Genomic DNA, 21,227 nt, shown 5'->3' with positions numbered 1-21,227 from the left:
GGTTGTGTGAATGTGGGGGAGTGCGTGTTACTGTAAGGGAGTGAGAGTGAATGTGAGGGAGTATGTGTGAATTTGCCGGAACGACTCTAACTGTGAGGGAGTGTGCGTGACAGTGGGGAAGTGAGCGCAACAGTGAGCACTGATTGTGACCATGGGGAGTGAGTGTGACAGTGGATGAGACGGTGCATCTGTGCAGTAGTGCGTGTGACTATGAGAGTGCGAGTGTGAATTTTGTGGTGCGAGTGCAACTGTGGGCGAGTGAATATGACTTCGGGGTGACTTTGGATGCGGGGAGTGAGTGTGAAAGTGAAGTTGTGGATGTGAAAGCGAGTGTGTGCCTGTGAACGAGGGAGAATCAGCCTGACTATGAGAAAGTGGTTGTGACTATGAGGGAGTGAGTGTGAATTTTATTAAACGAGTGTGACTGTGGGGGTGGGGATGCGAGTGTGACTGCAATGAAAATAGTGTGAATACCGGTGAGTCAGTGTTACTTTGTGAGAGCGAGAGATCTACTGCAGTGGAGCGACTGAGACTGCGAGCGGATGGGTGGGAAAGTAAGGATGTGAGCCGGTCTGTGTGAAAGTGACAGTGACAGTGAAAGTATGTGAATGATAGATTGGGAACGAGTGTGACCGTCGGTGAGCCAGTTGACTGCTCCAAATGGTCAAATCCCCACATTATAATCCATCAGCGAATACTTGCCCCCAATGAGTGAAGGTGCCCATATATCTCTACAGCCTCTTTGTTCCTCCCTTCTCTCCCACTCAGCTTCTGTGTTGTCAGTGAAACGGGTGACATTACATAGAAGTACAGAAGACAGAAGTTATGTAGTCTGTGCAGCACCTTGAGGCTGCTCCCGCTTTCATTATGATCAAGGATCATCATTTAACACAATTCCTTAATCACACCCACCCATACCCCGGAATCTTTACCATCTCAGTATTGTTTGGTTTCTTTTGACACAATAATGGAACCACGGTCGGACATGAGAGAAATATTGAGGTTGTATATGAAAGAGTCTACCTCCTGCAGACACTGAGAGGCTACGGTATAACGATATTGGAATCAGATGCCATCTTAGAGAATTGGACCTGACAGGTGGTGTTTGGACGACCGTTCGTTGGATGATAACACAAAGGAAACTTACAGGGGATCAGATCAGGGAGAATCAAACTAAGAACTTGAATTATGGTAAAGTTTAATTCTTTTCTAGATGTTTAGCCAGCGACATGTGGGCCCTTTTGTGTCACAGTTGAAATTGAACATTGAGCCGTTGTATGCGTGTATCTGTATTTGGGGGTGAGATGGAGAGAGTTCAGCTTTGGTTAAACGCTTCATCTCTGTTTGGATGACGCCTATCCTTCAAATCTTGGTTGTGACACTATTGAGAGATATCTCCGCACTGGGAGTTTCTGACATGCATGCTGAAGAGACATGTTTACTTTGTATCCAACTCCATTCTTCACCTCCTCGACGAGGTTTACATCAGACAGTTTGTTCACTTTGAATCTTCGATGTCGTCCACTGTAGTTAGCTGGGAAAATGGATAGTGTGGCGTGAATTGTGATGGCAGACTGGAGTCACTGGAGATACAATGGATAAGAGGGGCAGAATAGATATGGCATTGAGAGTGACGCAATGACACGCACTGTGAAGTCTTCACTCTTTTTTGAATTTCCCTACTTATGAAGTCAATATCATTGCTGTGCTTACTGGAATTGGCTGCATCGAAAAAATAACTAAAATGGTCGAAATATTGACTCGTGTTCCATTTTTCATCATTCATACATGCCTGCATTGTAAACATTGTAGTAGCAGCATATGGAGAACTCTGTTAAAAAGGATTTGCGATTTTCAATTGATTAAGATACAAATTCCAGAAACCATCTGAGGTGAGTGCCCTGAGATAATTAAATGTTTCCAGCATTGGTCTTACTAATTTTCCAAACTTCCATCAGGCAGAGAAATAGGAATGTATAGAAGGTGACATGTCACACTCTGAATTCTCAGTTGAGGAAGTGTTCAGAATTTTCCTCACAATTTAAAATTGGTATCAGGCTGGTTTTATTTCGAAATCGGGAATTTGCAAAATGCTACACTAACCCACTGCGACACAAGTTTAGTTTTCTTTTTACTTGTACAAAATAAAATGTATCTTTAATAGAAGAAAAGCATTGGACAGAATGATTGAGCCGACAGATTTGTGTATTTGTGTATATGAGAAACAGCGTGAGCATCTTCGAGTGTGTGTATGTGTATGTAAGAAACAACGAGTATTTTAGTGTGAGTGTGACAGAGAAAGAGGGAACATGAGAGAGGTTGTGTGACACAGTGTGCCAGTGATTGAGAGTGACTGTCAGTGTACGTGTGCATGAGTGAGAGAGTGTCTATGTGATTGTGTGAGAGTGTAAGCAGTTTATTAAAGTGTAGAAAGTTTGTTAGAGTATATGAGTGTATAAACTGACTTTGAATTAGTGTGAGATTCTGTGCGCACTGAGTTCATTCGACTAACCCACGAATGAGGATTAATGAGACGCATTCGATGCAGTGTACAGTTGGAAAATAAAAAGGGCCTCAATGTCCTCAGTAAATGGGGAAAGCGGGAGAATAAAAGTCGTCATAAGCAAATATTTACACAAAACAATCAAACCCAACTCAGTTAGAGAGGGAGTAATCAAAAGAAAGTGTGTGGTAGAGAGAACGAATGAGAGAGAGTGTGTGTGAGAGAGACTGTGCACGTGAATAACAGAGTACGCATGCGAGTGAGTGCATGTTGGAGAGAATACGAATGACAGACAGTGTGCACAACAAAAGTCAGGTTTGGAAGAGAGTTTGTGAGAGAGTGTGCATGCGATGGAGTGTGTGCCTAAAATCGAACACGTGAAAGAGACAGTTTAAATAAGAGAACGAGTGCGTGCACCAGACAAAGTGCACGTGAGACAAAGAGTGCACGTGAGAGAGGCAATACGCAATAATATGTGAGTTGAATTGTGTTTCTCGTCAATACTAACCCCAAGCATGTTGACAGTGAGGGACTTACTGATGATCATACTGTTGAGTGTCAAGACGCGATGGTTAGAGTGTCTCTTATTGGTGATAGCGATGGCCTGGCATTTATTCGATACAAATCTAACTTGCCATTGTTGGTCCAATCCTGGAGCCTGTGCAGAAAGTGTTTCATTTGAGCACGGACTGCTGCATTATCTGCAGACTCGCGATTGGTGCGAGTCACTGGACAAGCATCGGCGATCATCAACACTTCTGAGCTTATGACAGAGGGAAAACAGCCAAGCTCTTCCATGGTACCTGGAATGAATATAACCAGCAGAGTTTTTTGTCCTGATATCCAGTGATTCCAGTTTTGCCTGGGTTCCTTGATGCCAAACTCAGTCACTTGCGGCAATAATACCAAGGACTGTCATTCTCGCTTCAAAACAATAATTCTGCTCTTTGTCCATGTTTGAACCAAGACTGTAATGAGATCATGAGCTCAGTGACCCTGGCCGAACTCCAAAGGGGGCGTCACCAAGCAGGATGTTGCTGACGAGGTGTTGCTCAATAACACTCTTGACGATCCCTCCAATCATTTTAAAGATGATGGAGAGGAGTCTGCGTGGACATTAATTGGTTGAGTTAGATTTGTCCTGCTTTCTGTCTATGTGGCATAACTGGGCAAATTTCCACATGTCACGTCGTGCCAGTCTAATCACGGCTCGAGAAGAGCTTGGCTGGGGGAAGCAGAATGGTCTGGAGCACACATCGTAAATACAATCGCCAGCATGTTATCAGGGCCCATTGTCTTTGTCGTATCTGCTTGCTTTTGTTGTTTCCTAATTTCACTTGGAGTGAACCAAATTGGCTGGACACTGGCACCTGTGATGTTGGGGACCCCTGGAGGAGACCAAGATGAATCAAGCACTCAGCAGTTCTGACTGAAGATTGTTGAAAATGCATCAACCTTATCTTTTGCATTTACGTGCTGGGCTCCTCCATTATTGAGACTGAAGATCATCGTGGAGCATGCTGCTCCAATGAGTTGTTTTATCGTCCAATAACATTCATGACTGAATGTTGCAGAACTGCAGATCTTAGATGTGCTTTTTTTCTGGGATTGCATAGCTCAAAAGTGCACAGAAGTGTATGCATTTCATCTTGTCTGTCAGAGAGCTTGTGAGAGTGTTTCCGCGTGAAGGAATACGTGTACATTTATTTAACCATATATGTGTGTGAGTGAAAGAGTTTGTGTGCACAAGAGTGTGTGCCATAGAAATTGCGTGCGTGAGAGAAAATGGAAGTGCACACGAGAGCGTGTGTGTTTGCACAAGACAGTCAACTTGTCGGTTGTTTACAAAGGGAGTGTTGGGTGCGTGGAATGCAATATCAGAAGTTGTATTCAATGAAGAAAGGAAAAAAAGGAAGAAATAATTGAAGAGAGAAAGAAGGAGAAAGAATGGAAGAATTAAATAAATAAACCTTTGCTTCCCTCATTTTTTGCTTCCTTCCTTTCTTCCTTCCTTTATTTCTGTCTTTCTTTCTTTCTTTCTTTCTTTCTTTCTTTCTTTCTTTCTTTCTTTCTTTCTTTCTTTCTTTCTTTCTTTCTTTCTTTCTTTCTTTCTTTCTTTCTTTCTTTCTTTCTTTCTTTCTTTCTTTCTTTCTTTCTTTCTTTCTTTCTTTCTTTCTTTCTTTCTTTCTTTCTTTCTTTCTTTCTTTCTTTCTTTCTTTTCTTTTTTTCATTTCGTTTTTATTCCTTTCTTCCTTTGTTTCTTTCTTACGTCCTTCTTTTCTTCCTTCCTTCCTTCTTTCTTGCTTTCTTTCTTTCTGAGACGACTACGCGATATTCTCTCACACACACACACACTCACACATTGACGCACAACATCTCTCATTCACATGGTCTCTCTCAGACACACAATACACCTGCGACACTCGCAACACGCACACCTTCCAAACGAGTTAACACAGTGTAATGCTCACGCGCACACTCTGCCGAGCATGCACACATGCAAACAAACACTCTCTCACGTAACTCACACTCACACACTCACAGGCACACACTCACTCTCTCTCTCTCATGCACTCAAGCACACATCAAAGTCTATTGGCTCAATGTTCATTTGCAGACTCATATTTGCAGACGCATCTCATTTTGCTATAAAACACCGAATTGAGAGACAGTCAATGCAGGCAGTCAATCCATGTAAGACATTATAAATTCTTACTTTGGAAATAGAACCATTCTGACTCAAGATTGGGATAGAAACAGACACTAAACTTACACTGTTCGTGTATTGTCCGAACTGAGATGTCACCTTTTTTATAGAACATTAAGTTGTCTCCAGAATGTGACATAAAAGAAGTTTTGAGTTTTAGAAATTATTCAACCGAAACCTGCAACCTATTCTAAAAGATGGAAGACTTATCAGCGATCTAGGTTGGTTCAATGTATCATTTCAGCTGCATGACACTGTAATTTTTTGTTATAAATTATATGTCTTATGCACCTGATGAACAGTTAGCTGATGAAGGAGCAACGCTCTGAAAGGTACTACTTCCAAACAAATCTGATGAATTATTAACTGGTGTTGTGCGATTTTTAACGTTGTCCACCCCAGGTCAATGCGGGCAACTCCATGTCTTGGGAATTACATCTCAATGGCCAAAAGGATTCAATAAAGCTCCTGTCCGGGGAAATATAATCTCATTAGCATAAAGGCCTCCACAGGAAACAGACGGACAAACATGACAAAGTGTCTGACATTGCAGAGGTGGAGTCAACAACACTGCTTTGAGAATCAACACGGAGAAGAAACTGTCAACTTTATCTCAAACTCTGTTCTCCCTCAGTCTATACTAAGAGATACAACATGATTCACGCCTCCGGTTAATTGCTATCTTCTATTTTGTTTATATTTCAATGTTGCTTAAAATACATTGCTGATGGGGAGGTGGGTGAATTTAAATCTGGGATCTTGCTTTGTAACATTCTTTCAACATTCTCTCGGTCCCGGTCCAACTAATTGGTTCTCTCTTTTTATCCAGAGCAACTTTGTTGGGATAGCTGCAACGTGACCATCCAAAATGATAAGAACGATGAAGGCCTTGGACAAGAACAACGTTCAGATGGGGAGAAAGGACCTAAGGGCTGAGGCCTTGTCAACCGGCTGCACCACGTGGGGCTCATGTGAGTTGTGTGTTCATTTATCCCAAGGTTTAATCTTATCCGAGGGATCCTGGGTTTAGGGGCTTTACCTTAACTGACGCCTGTTTGATTGCAGCCCAGTTATTTAAAAAAAAAAAATAGGTTTAATCCCTGTCAACTAGGATCTTGGCATTTGCCACAAATGCATCAATATCCAGTGAGTGTTTTACAGAAAGGACTCCCCGAGGACGTTAAAATCATCAATAAGAAGATATCTGCAAAGGTTTGATCTAATGTCAGATGATTTTTGTGATGTTTATCGGCCACGGTGATTGAATATGATGTTTGGATAAGTTAGACACAGCTTGCCCGTTTCAATTCTGTGAATGTCTGCAAGGGATATCTCTCCCTCTCTCTATCTATCCATTTCTTTCTCTATCCCCTCTCTCGCACCCTCTCCAGCTTTCTTTTATTGGTTTTTGAAACAGTAAAACAATCCTACACACAGCAATGTGAGTCGTGGTTGTTTGAAGTGGGGGGGGGGGGGGGGGAGATGGAAGTATTTGACAGCAGAAGGTTATTGTTTGTTGGCCAAAGGGGTTAAGAAACACAAAAGATGCAGACAAAAAGAGTCAGTGTGTTTTGGAATGAGAGAGTGATAGAAGGATGAAATGTATTTTTGCAGCTGGGCTGGGAAATGGAAACAGGAGCTGGGGATGGTCTGGGGGAGAGATCGGGAGTCTGTAATATCCTACAACGGCCGAATTCCAATCACTTCCTTCTAGGAAGTACATCTGCACAATTATATCCTTGAAGGGTCGAGGTGATATTCTTTAAACAGAAGTCCCAATTAACGCTGCAGGCTCATGTCGGATGTAAAGTGGAGTTTCAACACATCATGGAGCAGGAAGGGAATATCCTGTGGAATCGCACTGTGCATGAATGGCCCACGCTGTAACCTGTCGTCGTTGGAATGCGAACGGTGGGGTTCTGGATACACAGAACATAGAGCAGTACAGCAAAGTATATGTCCCTAGATCCTTAATGCTGTGCTGTACTTTTATCCTACCCCAAGATCAAACTAATCTACATACCTTTCATTTTAATATCTTCCATGTGCCTGTACAAGAGTCGTTGAAATATCCTGAATGCATCTGTCACGACTACCACCACTGACATTGCATTCCATGCACCCAACACTCCCTGTGTAAACAACCTATCTCTTGTCTCTCCCCATTCTTCCTCCATTTACTTTAAAGTTATGCCCGCTCGTGATAATCTTTTCTGCCGTGGGAAAACGTGTCTGGCTATCCATTCTATGTATGTCTATTCTCATGCTATACATCTCTATCAAGTAACTTCTCATCCATCTACACTCCAATAAGGAAAGCCTTAGATACCATAAACTTTCTTCAGAAAACAGACCTTCCAGTCCAGTTCGCATCCTGACATATTTCCTCTGCACCCTCTCTGAAGCTTCCACATTCTTCCTATAATGATGCAAACAGAACTAAACACAATATTCCAGGCATGGTCTCACCAGGGCTTTATAGACCTGCAGCATAACCTCACATCTTTTCAACTCAATCCCCCGCTAATGAAAGCCAACACACCATTCGCCTTCTCAAGAATCCTATCAACTTGGTTAACAACTGTGAGGGATCTGTGTCCGTGAGCCCTAAGAACCCTCTCTACTCCACACTGCCAAAAAGCAAGTCTTTAAATCTGCATCGTGTATTCAAATTCAAACTTTTTTTAATGGTTCACTTTTAACTTTTCCCGTTTTAACTTCATCTTCCAAATATCAGCCCAGTTCTGCAGTCTGTCAGCACTACTACCCACAACGTCACCAACGTTGGCAGATCGACGAACGCAATCTTCCACTTCCTCATTTAAATAATTCATAACAATTACAAATAACACAGGTCCCATAACAGATCCTTGCAAAACACTCTGGTCTTCGATCTGCTATAAACCCCTGTCTTCATTGTACCAGTCAATTCTGTCTGCAGCTCGCAAAGTTTCCCTGCATCCCATGACTCCTTTCTTTCTGAATGTGCCTACCATAGCAATACTCATCAAATGCCTTGCTGAAATCCATGTACAGAAAATCCATTGCTCTACATTCATTAATGTGTTTTGTCATATCGCTATGGCAGGTTGAATTCCAACTCTCTCAACGCCCCACAGTCCCAGACCCATTCCGTCTTCCTGGCCTCTGTGGGACTGTATGTGAGGTTTTGAAGGTGGACGGATGAAATTGTTCAGATTGACAGGGACTTGGACTCGTTCATGTCTCAGGGTAATGGATGGGAGGTGTGGGTGTCGACTCTTTGCAGGTTTAGTGACAGGAATTTTCCGGTGCTCAACGTTTCGAAAGACGTGAAGCAGCCAGTTCTGATCACTTCCAACTCACCTCAGGTCGATTGTAGAATGTGAAAGACCCCCTTTCAACGAGTGCCCAATTTACCATTGCTGCTTGGGGGATCCTGCATATAGACACAGAGAGAGGGGAGGGTCAAAGAGAGAGAGAGAGAGACTGTGAGGAATGGACAGAGAGAGGGAGGGACACAGAGAGAGTTTAAGAGAGGGTACAGAGAGATATTACTCCAAGAACCCATTCTCCCATTTACAGTACAGATATTCTTCCCCGATTCTTCTATTGACTAATACCCTCCAAATTCTAACATGATCTGATGTCCTTCTCGAAATTCTTCAAGTTAGATATGCCCTGGCCCATTTTTTTTTTCTATTTCGTCGTTCCTGCAACGATTCTCCCGCCGCCAGAATTCTTACAATTTGGCGTGTACTGCACGAGTTAGTCCATTTACTGATGCCTCCACTCGTCCATTTAATGCTTCTCTGCAGTAATTCTCTAGTCTTTGGAGCCCTGCAACGAATTTTCCATTTACTGATCACCTGCAGCACATGTCGTATTTGTTGACGCCCATGACCTTAATCTACAATTTAGATGCAATCTCTCCAATGCTCTCAATTTTTTGGCAATGCACATCAATTCTCCCATTTCCTGATGCCCAGGCTCAATTCACCCATTTATGAGTGCTATACACCAATTGAAGAAGAGCCGCATGATTACAGAGTCCAGAATGTCAGATGGTCACTATTGAGGGAGGGCATTGTTGTCAGACGGTCGTACTGAGGAAATTCATCATTGCCAGTTTACCAATACTGTGACACTGTTTCACTGTGAGACGGTCTGAATTGAGGGAGTGCCACACTATGAGATGGTCAGTACTGAGGAAGTACAGAACTATCAGAGGGTCAGACTGATTTTAGATACCTCTGACAATTAGGCACTGCATCTCAACTTGACCCACTAGCATGCATAAATTATTAGGCTGATTATCCAAATGTATGGCACTCCCTCACGAATGACCCTGTAATAATGAGGGCCTCCCTTAATACTGTGTCACTGATAATGAGGGGATCACTGCGGACTGAGCGTCCAGCAACGAGGTATTGCCTCAGAACTGAACTGCCGACAAACAGACATCAAACACTATTGTCTCTCTGATCATGAGGCTTGCCCTTAGTGCTGAAACCCTCACAGTAATATTGTCCCTCAATGCTGACTTTCTCACAAAGGTGTGGCAGATCCTTGATTTTTACCCGTTGCACTGAGGTACTGAGGCAAAATTGTACCTCTGGCTAATAAGCACTGCCTCAGAACTGATCAACCGAAATGAATATCTCCCTCAGGAATGAAATTTGGGAAGTACAGAGCTTGCTCGATACGGCTCCTTCACAGAGCTGCAGTACCTCAAAACAATGAGGCACTGGTTCAGTATTGATGCTCTCACATGATTGGGTTAGTTGATTGCTGACGTTATAATGATTTGGCCCTCCCTTAAACCAACACTGCTAGAATGAGGCATTGCCTGAGCATTGACTCACTGAGAATAATTCATTACCTCATTTCTAACTATGTGACAGAGCTGCAACGCCTCAGTACTGACCCTCTGATCGCGCTGGAATACCTCAGCACTGCCTGAGTATTGTCTCTCTCTTAGTCACTCGTCTGCAAAGGAAGACAGCAAGGACACTCGTATTGACCATTACATGACATATTTGGCAAGTGGAACATTCAAATGCCCTAACTGCCATTCCCAGTATTCTCAATTCCTAAAGGGCCTGTAGAAAAATAAAGAATAAAATAAAAGCTTGAGAATCCGAGGTCCAAAGCTTTCTTGTACTCGATGAGGATGGGAGGGAGACGCAACTTAAGTAATGTTTCGGGTAACGCAAGCACCCAAAAAATCACTTCTCTTACACAGCAGTCCCGGGTCCACCCCTGCTCAGCGTGCACTCCGCCTATGTCAGACCCCTGATCGATGCTCCTGCTCTTGCAGGTGCTGAAACAAAACTGGATGGTCCCGACGCATTAGGTATGTTTTAAAATCAATGATTTACCTCCCCATCAGCCACCTCGTTAACGGTCCAGCTCTGCCTGCTGCTGCTTCTTATCAAAATGAACATTTTGCGGTATAATGAGATGGATGACTGGTTTGAATCGGTCTTTCTGGTGTTCCACTCATCCGTCCAGTTTTCTACCCAAATCTAGTTCTCTGTGTTTACCTACCCTCAATCCTTTTCTCTTTTACCCTCATACCCCGTCTTCTACTTTTCTCACACTTTCTGTTGACATCACCTCCGCCTTTCAGCTTCTCTTTCTATTTGCTTTCCCAAACTGTTATTTGCTTTTGGAATTAACACTGATTATTACTTTAAATATTTTATGTAGTGGTGAGCTCTACCCACCAGCCATTCTAAGGAAACATATTTCTCTTTGTTTAAATATTGTATTTGTGAGGAACCATTTGTGATCATGGCCCTTCATTCATAATCTTACCCTCAAGTAGAAAGTTTATGCAATGGTCTTCAGAGTCAGACAGGGTAAACTGGGCATAAAAAAGATGATCTTGGTTACTACATCCAAGGCAAAAGTGAGCACTGCTTTTGCTCGAGCTTCGATAAGTGAGTGTGATACGGGAAAAGGACAGCAGGCCAGGGAGCAATCAAGAGGAAGGAGAGTTGACGTATTGGGCAAAACCCCCTTCATCAGGTATGACGCTGTGAGCCTCGGGCGTGGAGAGCTGTATGAGAGGAGGTAGGGCTGGGGGTAAGGTGATTAAGAGTGCGATAGTTGGATGAAGGATGGTTTATTGGTGATAGGTGATTAGGGAGGGTGGAGCAGATAGTTGAGAATGAGGAGGAACAGGTAGAAAAGGTCATGAGGGCGGTGCTGAGTTGGAAGTTTCGATCTGGAATAATGTGGGGGAGTGGAAATGAGGAAACTGGTGAAATCCACATTGCTGCCATGAGGTCCGAGAGTCCAGAGGGAGAAGGTGATGGTTGTTCGTACAGGCGACTGGAGATTGGGGAGTGGCGATCGATGAGGCCCAGGACTTGAATAACATTGGCGGAGTGGGGTGTCAGTTGAAGTGTTCAGCCTCGAGGCAATGCGGTTGTTTTGTGCGGATGATCTGGAGGTGTTCCCTGAAGCACTCTGTGAGTTGGCGTCCTTTCTCCCCAATGTAGAGGAGACCGCATCGGGAGCAAAGGATACCATAAATGACATGCGTGGAAGTACAAGTGAAACTTTGATGGGTGTGGAAGTTTTCTCTGGTCCTTGAATGAAGGTGAGCGGGGAGGTGTGGGTGCCAATTTTTCTCAACCTGACGTGGCAGTGGAAGGGTAGGTTGGTGGGGGAAGTGGACCTGAAGATGGAGTGGCAGAGGGATTACTGCCAGTGTAAGTGCAGACGATGGACTGTTCCATCTAACCGGCAAAGAGAAGGGCATAGCTGAGACCCATGCTGGTGTCCATCGCTGCTCCTTTCGTCTGGGGAAAGTGGGAGGTTTCAGATGATAATTTATTGAGGGGGAGGACTAGTTCAGCCAAACAAATGAGCATGTAATTGCATGTGTACTGGTGGGGACGTCAGGAGAGGAAGAAAAGGAAGTCTTGGAGGCTCACGTTATGGCGGATTGAGGTGTATAGGGACAGGATGTCCATGGTGAAGATGAGTCATTGGGAGGGATGTGGCAGCAGCAAAACAAAAGTCTTGCAGGATGTGGAGGGCGTGGGTGATGTCCGAATGTGTGGAGGTACATCCAAAGTCGAACTTATGATCAGTGCAAGGACTTTGAAAAATTACAATTACGAAATTACAATTACAATTACCTTTACGAAAATATGCTAATATTCACACATAATCTATTGCATAGAAATGCTATTACTGTGTCTAAATATTTAGAAGCCAGTTATGAGTACTTTGCAAATTGCTTCTGTAATTCTCTGAGGTCAGTAATGTGGCATTGAGTAACAAGACCTGTTTGATACTGGTCTGTGAGCCATGAAGTTGAAAGACTGACAGGTTTTTCCAAACAAAATATCCCTTTGCCTGTTCACAACAAGCAAGGTAATGACGAGACCCAAGTAACCTGCGGTCACAGAAATGAATGCTCAGTGTCCAGCATTGATCGTGCTTGAACGAATTTTTATTTCTAATTCAGTAACCGGATCATCATTGGCTTAGCCAATATGCATTGCTCATTTCCTCACTTTCCTTAAGGAGGTGTTGTTGAATTGCTGTCTTGACTGCTGACGCCCATAACCTATTAGAAGACTTAACATGTGATTAAAGAGGATCTTGAAAGAATGACACTGAATGAACGGTGACATATTTCAAAGTCAGAATGGTGAGTGGCTTGGAGCAGGACTGAGCATGCTGTGCGTTCCCAATTATCTATTGCTCTTGTCCTTCTAGATGGCCGTCAGTTTGAAAGGTGCTGTGAAAGGAGCCTTGGTGAATTTCTGCACAGCAATTTCGGGACGGTGCACATTGCTACTCCTGTATGTTGGTGGATGAAGGATGAAGCTGCATGATCCAAATGGGTCAAAAATAACAAACGGATAGATTCTGAATACCTTCGGATTGCACAGTCGCCATAATCAATCCAAAACAGGGACAGTACGGTTTCAAAGCAGACTAAAGCTACACCAACATTCGCCCATTTCCAATTTCCACGCCATATGCAACACAATGTTAGATATTTCTAAATCACACACCACGCTGTTCCCATCCACCTTTGAAGGACAGGTGCAGCACGGTGTTGAATACGGAGTAAAGGTCCCTCTACACTATCACTTTTCAAATTTCCCACCCATGTTCAGCATGAGATTAGATTCTGATTAAACTAGATCTCACATCATTCCCATCAAACACGCGCAGAGCAGGTAAACACGGGATATGAAACACATCAAAAGTAAAAACAAAATGCAAAATAAACTTCCCTCATCACCGCCCACAAAACCGTCGAGAACAGTTAAAGCACGGTTTTAGATACAGCATAAACCTTTCTCTGCGATGGTTCCTTCCAAATTGCCAGGCCATGTTCGATGTACAGTGAGATATTCATTAAATCATGTCACACTGACTCCATCAAACATTCCAAGAAGAGGTTTAGCACAGAGTAAATAAAGACTAAATACCACTCTAATCTTTTAAAATGAATGTAACATTGTCTCCATTCAACACTCCCACGATAAAGACAGCAAGAGATTAAATACAACATGATACGCCCTTCTCATGTATTAAAGTGGAAGTAAAGCTTCCTTGATATTGCCTCCAGCAAAACATCAGAAAGGGAAATAATAAGTTTAAGATATCGAGGAAAGATTTCTGTGCTCTTTTGAATCAGCCTCCACAATGTTTCAATCAAACAATTTCAGCACAGGTACAGAACGCGGCTAAGTGCACATTTAGGCTGACTCTGCATTCTCCTGTATCAAACACTCCCAAGATAGACAGACCATTGTGATAGAAACAAATTAATGTTCGCCCGGCACTGTCCGCATAAAACACTCCGAAAATAGGCACATGACATGGTTAGAAACAGACTAATGGTCACTCTGTATTGAAACAATCAAGCACTCCTAAGACAGATACACCAAAGTGTTTGAAAAAGACAAGTAGTCTCTCTGCACTTTCCCAACAAACACTGCAGGGCAGGTACAGCACAGAGTTAGATATAGAATAAGGATCACTCATTTCAGTAAAAAGTAAAAGAAACACAGAAGCCAAAAACTGGAAACAAAATCAGAAGTTGCCGATAAGTCACAGCAGGTTTGGCACCGACTGTGAAGATAAAACAGCATATGGTCATTCCAGTGTTGGACTGGAAATTTCAGAAGTCACTCAACACCAGGTTATAGTCCTACAGGTTCAGAACAAGAGCTGACGAAGGGCTTCTGGACAGAAACATTAACTCAGTTTTCTCCCAACATTCCTGGAGAATCATCTACACTGTCCCCTGAACATGCTGCCAGGACGTACCGCAGAAGGTTACGTACAGGATGGGTGCTTGTACAGGGAAGCTTACTCTATCTGACACTCAATTGTACCTGCCCTTGGACTGGTTGATGGGGAAGTTGCAGTGCGAGTTTTAATCTGTATCTGATGTTGTAATGTAAGTTCCGCCTAAATTGGCCCTTATCAAATACATAGGTCATGCTCAGTATGGGGTTGAGTATTGATGGATTCACTTCCACAATGTATCAATTAATCTTTCCCAGGACGTTAGCCACCCCATGCTGGATATGAAAGAAAGATCCTCTTGAACTGACCTTTGTCAAAAACACAGGTCATATTCGGCGTAGGTTTGATGTTGATCAAATTACACCCAGCACTGTCCTCAACAAACATTCCGAGAGTGAAGCATTTACCAAATTTCCAACCCAGCATAGGGTTATATGTTCATTAAAGCACCCCACCCGCCCTGTACTCTTCCTCTCCCCGCCCAAACCTATTCACATCAACCGCGGAAGGAGAGGTAAAGCACAGCACTAGCTACAGTTTAATATTGCCCTGTCCTCTGTACACAACTAGCAATCTAAAGACATTTTCAGCACAAGCTCAAATATAAATTGAAGCTCCATATCTTCAATCACTATAAACATTCAGTGGACAGGGAAAGCAAGGTATTAGTTGTAGAATAATGCTGCATGTAATTGCAATTAAAGACTGAATCTTCCTGCTTGTACAGATATCTGGTTCGGCTTCACAGATCAATGCATTGATATAGCCTACACTTAGTTTTTATTTCAAAATAAAAACTGTCCATAATAATTATCTTTGTATATGTACTTAGTCACAAGCCCAGTTCAGTTGTGTACAGTGCCATATCAGGGAATCAAACAAACATTTGAATCTGGTTCAATCCAAAAACTACGCATCTGTTCCACATACAAGATTATCCATACGTGAATTGAGGCTCCAGGAGGCTCTGATAAATGAGCAGATCCCCATTTACATTCAGTCGGAAGACATCAAACAGTGGTCTTCCTCCGTTATGCCTTGATGACAACTCAGCAGATAGACCTGAAACTTGGAGTGTGCCAGTACCCAAGAATTGGATGTGATCAACCAGTCGGTCTGCAAGACAAACTAGTTTCGGGTAGATTCCAAAAGGTTTTTTCCATCACGTTGTTTGTCCTCCAGGCGCATTCAGTGTACGTTCCAGCGAACAGAGCATCCAGCAGAGACCCGTGCCGCAGGGCTGCTTGGGACGATCCTCAAAGAGAACCACTGAATCTTCCTGCAGGATTCCTTTGCATTGGCACATTTCAGAAGGAAACACGTGAGAGTCGCAACTTTTCCTACCCTAACCTCTGCAGCTGCTTAGAATTCAGTATGCAGTGGCAAAGACTGACCGGCGTGGATTCAAAGAAATTCATAGGTAGCATCTTTCTCAGAACCAGCTAAGTGATATCTTTATTCTTTCCAAGCTGGACATATGGCCAGTCTTAGTTTATCGATCAATGCACTGGACTCTGCACAGTTTTCCACTGTGGGAAGATGCCAAATTATCTTGACCAAAACACTAGTCTGGTGTGCAGAGTGCTTCGATACGAAACAGATACCTCATCTGGTTTGGTGTTATCTGCGTTGTTTCTGTGAGGGTGGATTGAGAATGATGCATAAATAACCATTTAAGCTCAACTGGAATGCCTTTATTTTAAATTCTCGCTGGTATGGTTGGACCTCCAAAGTCTGACTACTATAGCTACTCCGATCCCTCTGTCTATCTCCGTACTTCTAGAGCTTGTTGTCCTTTGAGCAAATTTCCAGTTATAACATGAATAACTGACCTATATTTTTCCCCTGGAACATGGTGTTCTACTATTAAGAAGCTAAAAAAAATCAGGAAAAATTTGTATAACTCACGCTTTCCTCCACTTCCAGTGCCCTGCGTGCGGCACCATGTTGGACAAGGGGTTTCAGAATCTTTTAAATACGTCTTTGTAAATGGTTCTGTGCCTGTTTACTGAATGTCTGTGCTGGTCGCTCTGCCGATCAAATATCCAGTTACAAGAGGAATCACTTCAACAGTTATTGTAATAATGACGCATCTAATTTGGAGTTGAATGGCGATTGACGTAATTGTGATATTGGAATGTTAGTGGAAATGCTGGAAATGTTATCTTCGAGGTTATATGTTAAGCTACTGTGGATATTCTGGGACACTAGAAGCTTTGGTGGTCCACTATGAATTTGTCATGGGGACTAGGTTTTGCGCTTTCGGGACTGCAACAGTACCAACAAGCAGAACCTAGGCTGCAGAGAGGGGATTCTCTGTTAAATGGAAGGAAGAGTCACAATCAGAACAACTAAGACCTTACTGATTGATAGAATAGGATAGAATAGCCCATATTTTTATTATCAAACAAGCCAATTTCCTTTTCTCCCAGTCTATCTGTGAGTTGCTTTCTCCTGTACCTAGTTGAAAGAATACTGGGAGCTCACTGGTCTCCAAATGTTCCTGTTTACCAGTATCGAACAGTGGAATAACTGCCTTTTGTTCCGGTGTACAAGTTTTGTAAAAATTGATGCCCTCCTCCTGCCCCGGAGCAACACACTCAAATAGTGATGTGATCCCCAGCTGCTTCTGGGGAATGGAATTGAGGGACTGGATGATCTATTCAATGAGTCAGATTAAGTGCAGTCAAGGATATCCGTGGGATGTTATGCTTGGAGTCGGAGGACATAGTGGAAGCTCTAATTAAATATGTTTCGTCGGTAATCAGACTAGAAAAATACAATGTTGTCGAGGAGACTACTGAGATATATTCGACTAGTCTGGACGGGATTGAGGTTTACAAGGAGGAGATGTTAGCGATTCTGGAAAGTGGAAAATGGATAAGTCATCTGGGCCGGATGGGGTTCACCCTCGGATTCTCTGGAAAACCAAGGAGGAGATTGCAGAACCTCTTACTTTGATCTTTATGTCATTATTGCCTGCAGGAATAGTGCCAGAATACTGGAGGATAGCAAATGTGGTCCCTTTATCAAGAAGGCGAGTGGACACAACTCTGGTAATTATAGACCAGAGAGCCTTACTTTTGTTTTGGGTAAAATGTTGGAAAAAGTTTATAAGTGATAGGATTTATAATCACCTAGGATAGAATAAGTTGGTTAGGGATAGTCAACACAGTTTTGTGAAGGGTAGATCGTGCCTTACAAACCTTATTGAGTTCTTTGAGAAGTTGACCAAACAGATTAATGAGTGTAAAACAGTTGATGTGGTGTGCATGGATTTCAGTAAGGCGTATGATAAGCTTCCCCACGGTAGATAATTGCTCAAAATATGGAGACTTGGGATTGTGACTGATTTAATGGTTTCTATCTGAAATTGGTTAACTCAAATAAGACAGATGGTTTGATGTTGATGTGAAATTTCCACCCTGGAGTTCAGTTACTAGTGATGCACCGCAAGGATCTGCTTTGAGTCCACTGTTTCTGTCATTTTCATCAATGACCTGGATCAGTGCGCAGCAGGATTGGTTATTAAATTTATGGATGACTTGAAGGTTGGTGGATTTGTGGATAGTGACGAAGAATGTTGCAGGTGATAGAGGGAGATGGATAAACTGCAGAGATGGGCTGAGAGGTGGAAAATGAAGTTTCATGGAAACGTGTGAGGCGATTCTCTTTGGAAGGACCAACAAAAATAAAGAATATTGGGCTAATGGTAAGATTTTTGGTAGCGCAGATAAGCAAAGCAATCTTGGTGTCCACGTGCCTTGATCCCTGAAAGTTGACACAGAGATTGATAGGTTTGGTAAGAAGGCAGATGGAATGTTAAAAACTATTTGTAGAGATTGTGCTTCAGAGTAACGAAGTCATGTTGTAGTTGTAGAAAACTCTGGTGCAGACGCACTTGTATTGTGTACAGTTCTGGTCAACATACTATAGAAAAGCTTTGGAAACATTTCAGAGACGATTTACTAGGATGTGGCCTGGTATAGAAGGAAGGTCTCATGAGGAAAGTCTGAGGGACCTGAGCCTGTTTTCATTAGAGGGAAGAAGGTTGAGACGTGTCTTTATTGATATATGTAAGATACATGAAATATGTAATCAGGCGGTTTGTCAAGGTGAAAATTGCGAGCCTTTTATCCTCGGTTGCTGGTGGCTAGCATGACAGAATATGGCTTTCAATTGAGGGGTGGTAAACATGTCAGAGGTAATTTCTTTACTCAAGGAGAAGTCGGGTCGTGGAACAGACTGTCTGCAATAATATTACAGTTGCTAACTTTAAGAGCATTTAAATATTTATTATATAAACACACGAATGAAAATAGTTCCGTATCGGATAGATCGGCTTGAGATTGGCTCCACAGGTCGGTGAAACATCAAGGGTCAAAGGGCCTTTACTGCTCTGTAATGCTCTATATGCTATGTTCGTTAATGTGTCTGTTTACTGAAAGGTTTTCTCTTGTTTCTGTAAATCATCCTCAATATCTGAATGATGGATTTGTGCTGTTTTTTTTTTCCTGTCTGTAATTGGGCAAGCGAGCTGATTGGCTTCGGTAATGGGAAATGTGCAAAACAGAATGGCCTCCCCTTGTCCCTGTGGAACAGGTTCAAGAGGCTAAAGGGCCTCCTCATTTCCCTCTATAACATGCTTGAAAGATTGATGGTTTCCTGCTTTCCCTCCATATCAAGCTCTAGAGGCTGATGTCCTCCTCCTATTCCTGTCTAACAGGCTTGTGAAAGGCTCGAGAGGCTGATTAACTCCTTCTGTTCCTGTGTAAAAGGTTCCAGAGGCTGATGGACCTCTCCTGTCCCTCTTTAACTGGTCGATATATCAAATGACACAACAACCCGTGGACTATCAGCAGCCATGAAATTGTATCTGATGGAGTTTCCTTCCTTCTCAGTTACGGAAACGCAAAGAATGCACTGTACTCCAAGTGTACTCTTGGTAAAACCTAATACAGCTGCAGTAAAACGTCTCTGTGCTTTGATTGATTCACTTTGCATGTTGCGCCAACGTTCCAGCTTTCCACCTCTTCAGGTGGGAATACGCTAGTGAGGGCTCAATGGACTTTTCCAATCTCTCTGAAATAGACACAAGGGGACAGAATGGCTTCTCCCGCTCGTAAGATGCAGTCCCAATGCTGTAAATGTGTCTCAAGGTTAGGAGAGCATTTGATAGAAGTAGTATCACCCAAAGTCAATTGGCAATGAATATTGTTAGTCAAAGAATGTGGTGCTGGAAACGCACAGCTGTCATGCAGCAACCGATGAGCAGGAAGTTCAGCATTTTCGGCATAAGATGTTCATCAGGTCTGAGGATTCTTGGCCAAGGCGTATTAAAGATAAATGGGGCTGGAAGCACCACCTGCCAGAACGGTCACCTGTCCATCTTCCTTTTTAACGATCTGCTCCAAGATCCTCTTCAACTTGGTCTCCTTCACCCCTACCTTCATCTACGTTTCACTTTCCCAGCTACCTTCAGTCCAGCCACACTCCCTCCTATTTACCTCTCAGCCGCGTTGGCCCAAAAGCCCCATTCTTTATGAAGGGCTTTTGCCCAAATCTTCAGCAATCCTACTCGTCGGATTCTGTCCGACCTACTGTGTTTTCCAGCTCCACACGCTTAGACTCGTACCTCCAATATCTGCAGTCCTCACTTTCTCCTAATGAATTAAGTTACCCTTCTTTATGGTCTTTAGAAATGTCTTCACCAGGGATTTTATCGCACCAATATGTCCTCGTTGGTTGTGTGTTATAAAGCAGACCAAACTCTCTCATAGTATTTTAGGAAGGTAGTTTAGATGCTCTTCCCAAACTCGACTGAAGTTGCATTTGTTATACAAAATGAATAAGATAAAGATAATAGCTCAAATTTTGATGTCGGAGCCTCTTTCAAGAAAATGCAAATGCCATCCCTTATTCAGTCTCCTCATAATTTCCTCTGCTCGAAGACAAACAAACCCAGTCCGTCCAATCTCTCTTTAGACCATATGAAAAATGATGTAAGGAAGGGAATAACTGAACCTGTTTGTGCAGTGATGGTGATTCATGTTAGTCTCTGTTGATTCTAATTATCCTATTGGAGAGTTTCCATCTTTAATTGATAAATGGGCTCCGTTCAATGTGTTATATCATAATATGACCGATAGCATGAACGATTGCACTAACAGCGGTCAGCAGCTCCAGAGAGAGAGGAAGAAGAGATCAGAATCGGAAAAAGCTGGACTGGAATCTTCCAACAATGGGCAGGAGTTTCTCGAATATTATTTAGAATCTTTCTACTTATTATGACCAATGGCCATTAACATCACAGATCTTAACTGCAATTTACATGGTTAAAACCATCCAGATTTTCCAAGAACAGCGGCCAAACTACACTTAAACCAGGAATAAAGTGTGAGGAGAACCTGATGCGAAAATAAGCTTGCCACGGAGTGGTACCACCTCCTTCAACACGAACGGCAGCTTCACACCAAGAAGAGGAAACTGCTGCCAGTGGCTGTTCGCGTCACAGTTTCTTTCCGCTTCTAATCAGAAACTTTCCAGGCAGGAGAGGGCTCCATACAACATGAAACACAGAACAAGAAACGGCAAAGCACAGTGCACGCCCTTTCGCGCTCGATGTTGCGCCGACTTTTATCCTGTCGAAGATCAAACGAACCTCAATGCCGTCAGTTACAATCATCGATGTACCTTTCCAAGGGTCGCTTAAATGTCCCGAATGTAACTGACTCGACTGCCACTGCT

This window comes from Chiloscyllium plagiosum, chromosome 8 (assembly GCF_004010195.1).
Source record: "Chiloscyllium plagiosum isolate BGI_BamShark_2017 chromosome 8, ASM401019v2, whole genome shotgun sequence".
NCBI lineage: Eukaryota > Metazoa > Chordata > Chondrichthyes > Orectolobiformes > Hemiscylliidae > Chiloscyllium > Chiloscyllium plagiosum.
The sequence above is the reverse complement of the archived record's forward strand: the minus strand, read 5'-3'. Positions refer to the sequence as shown.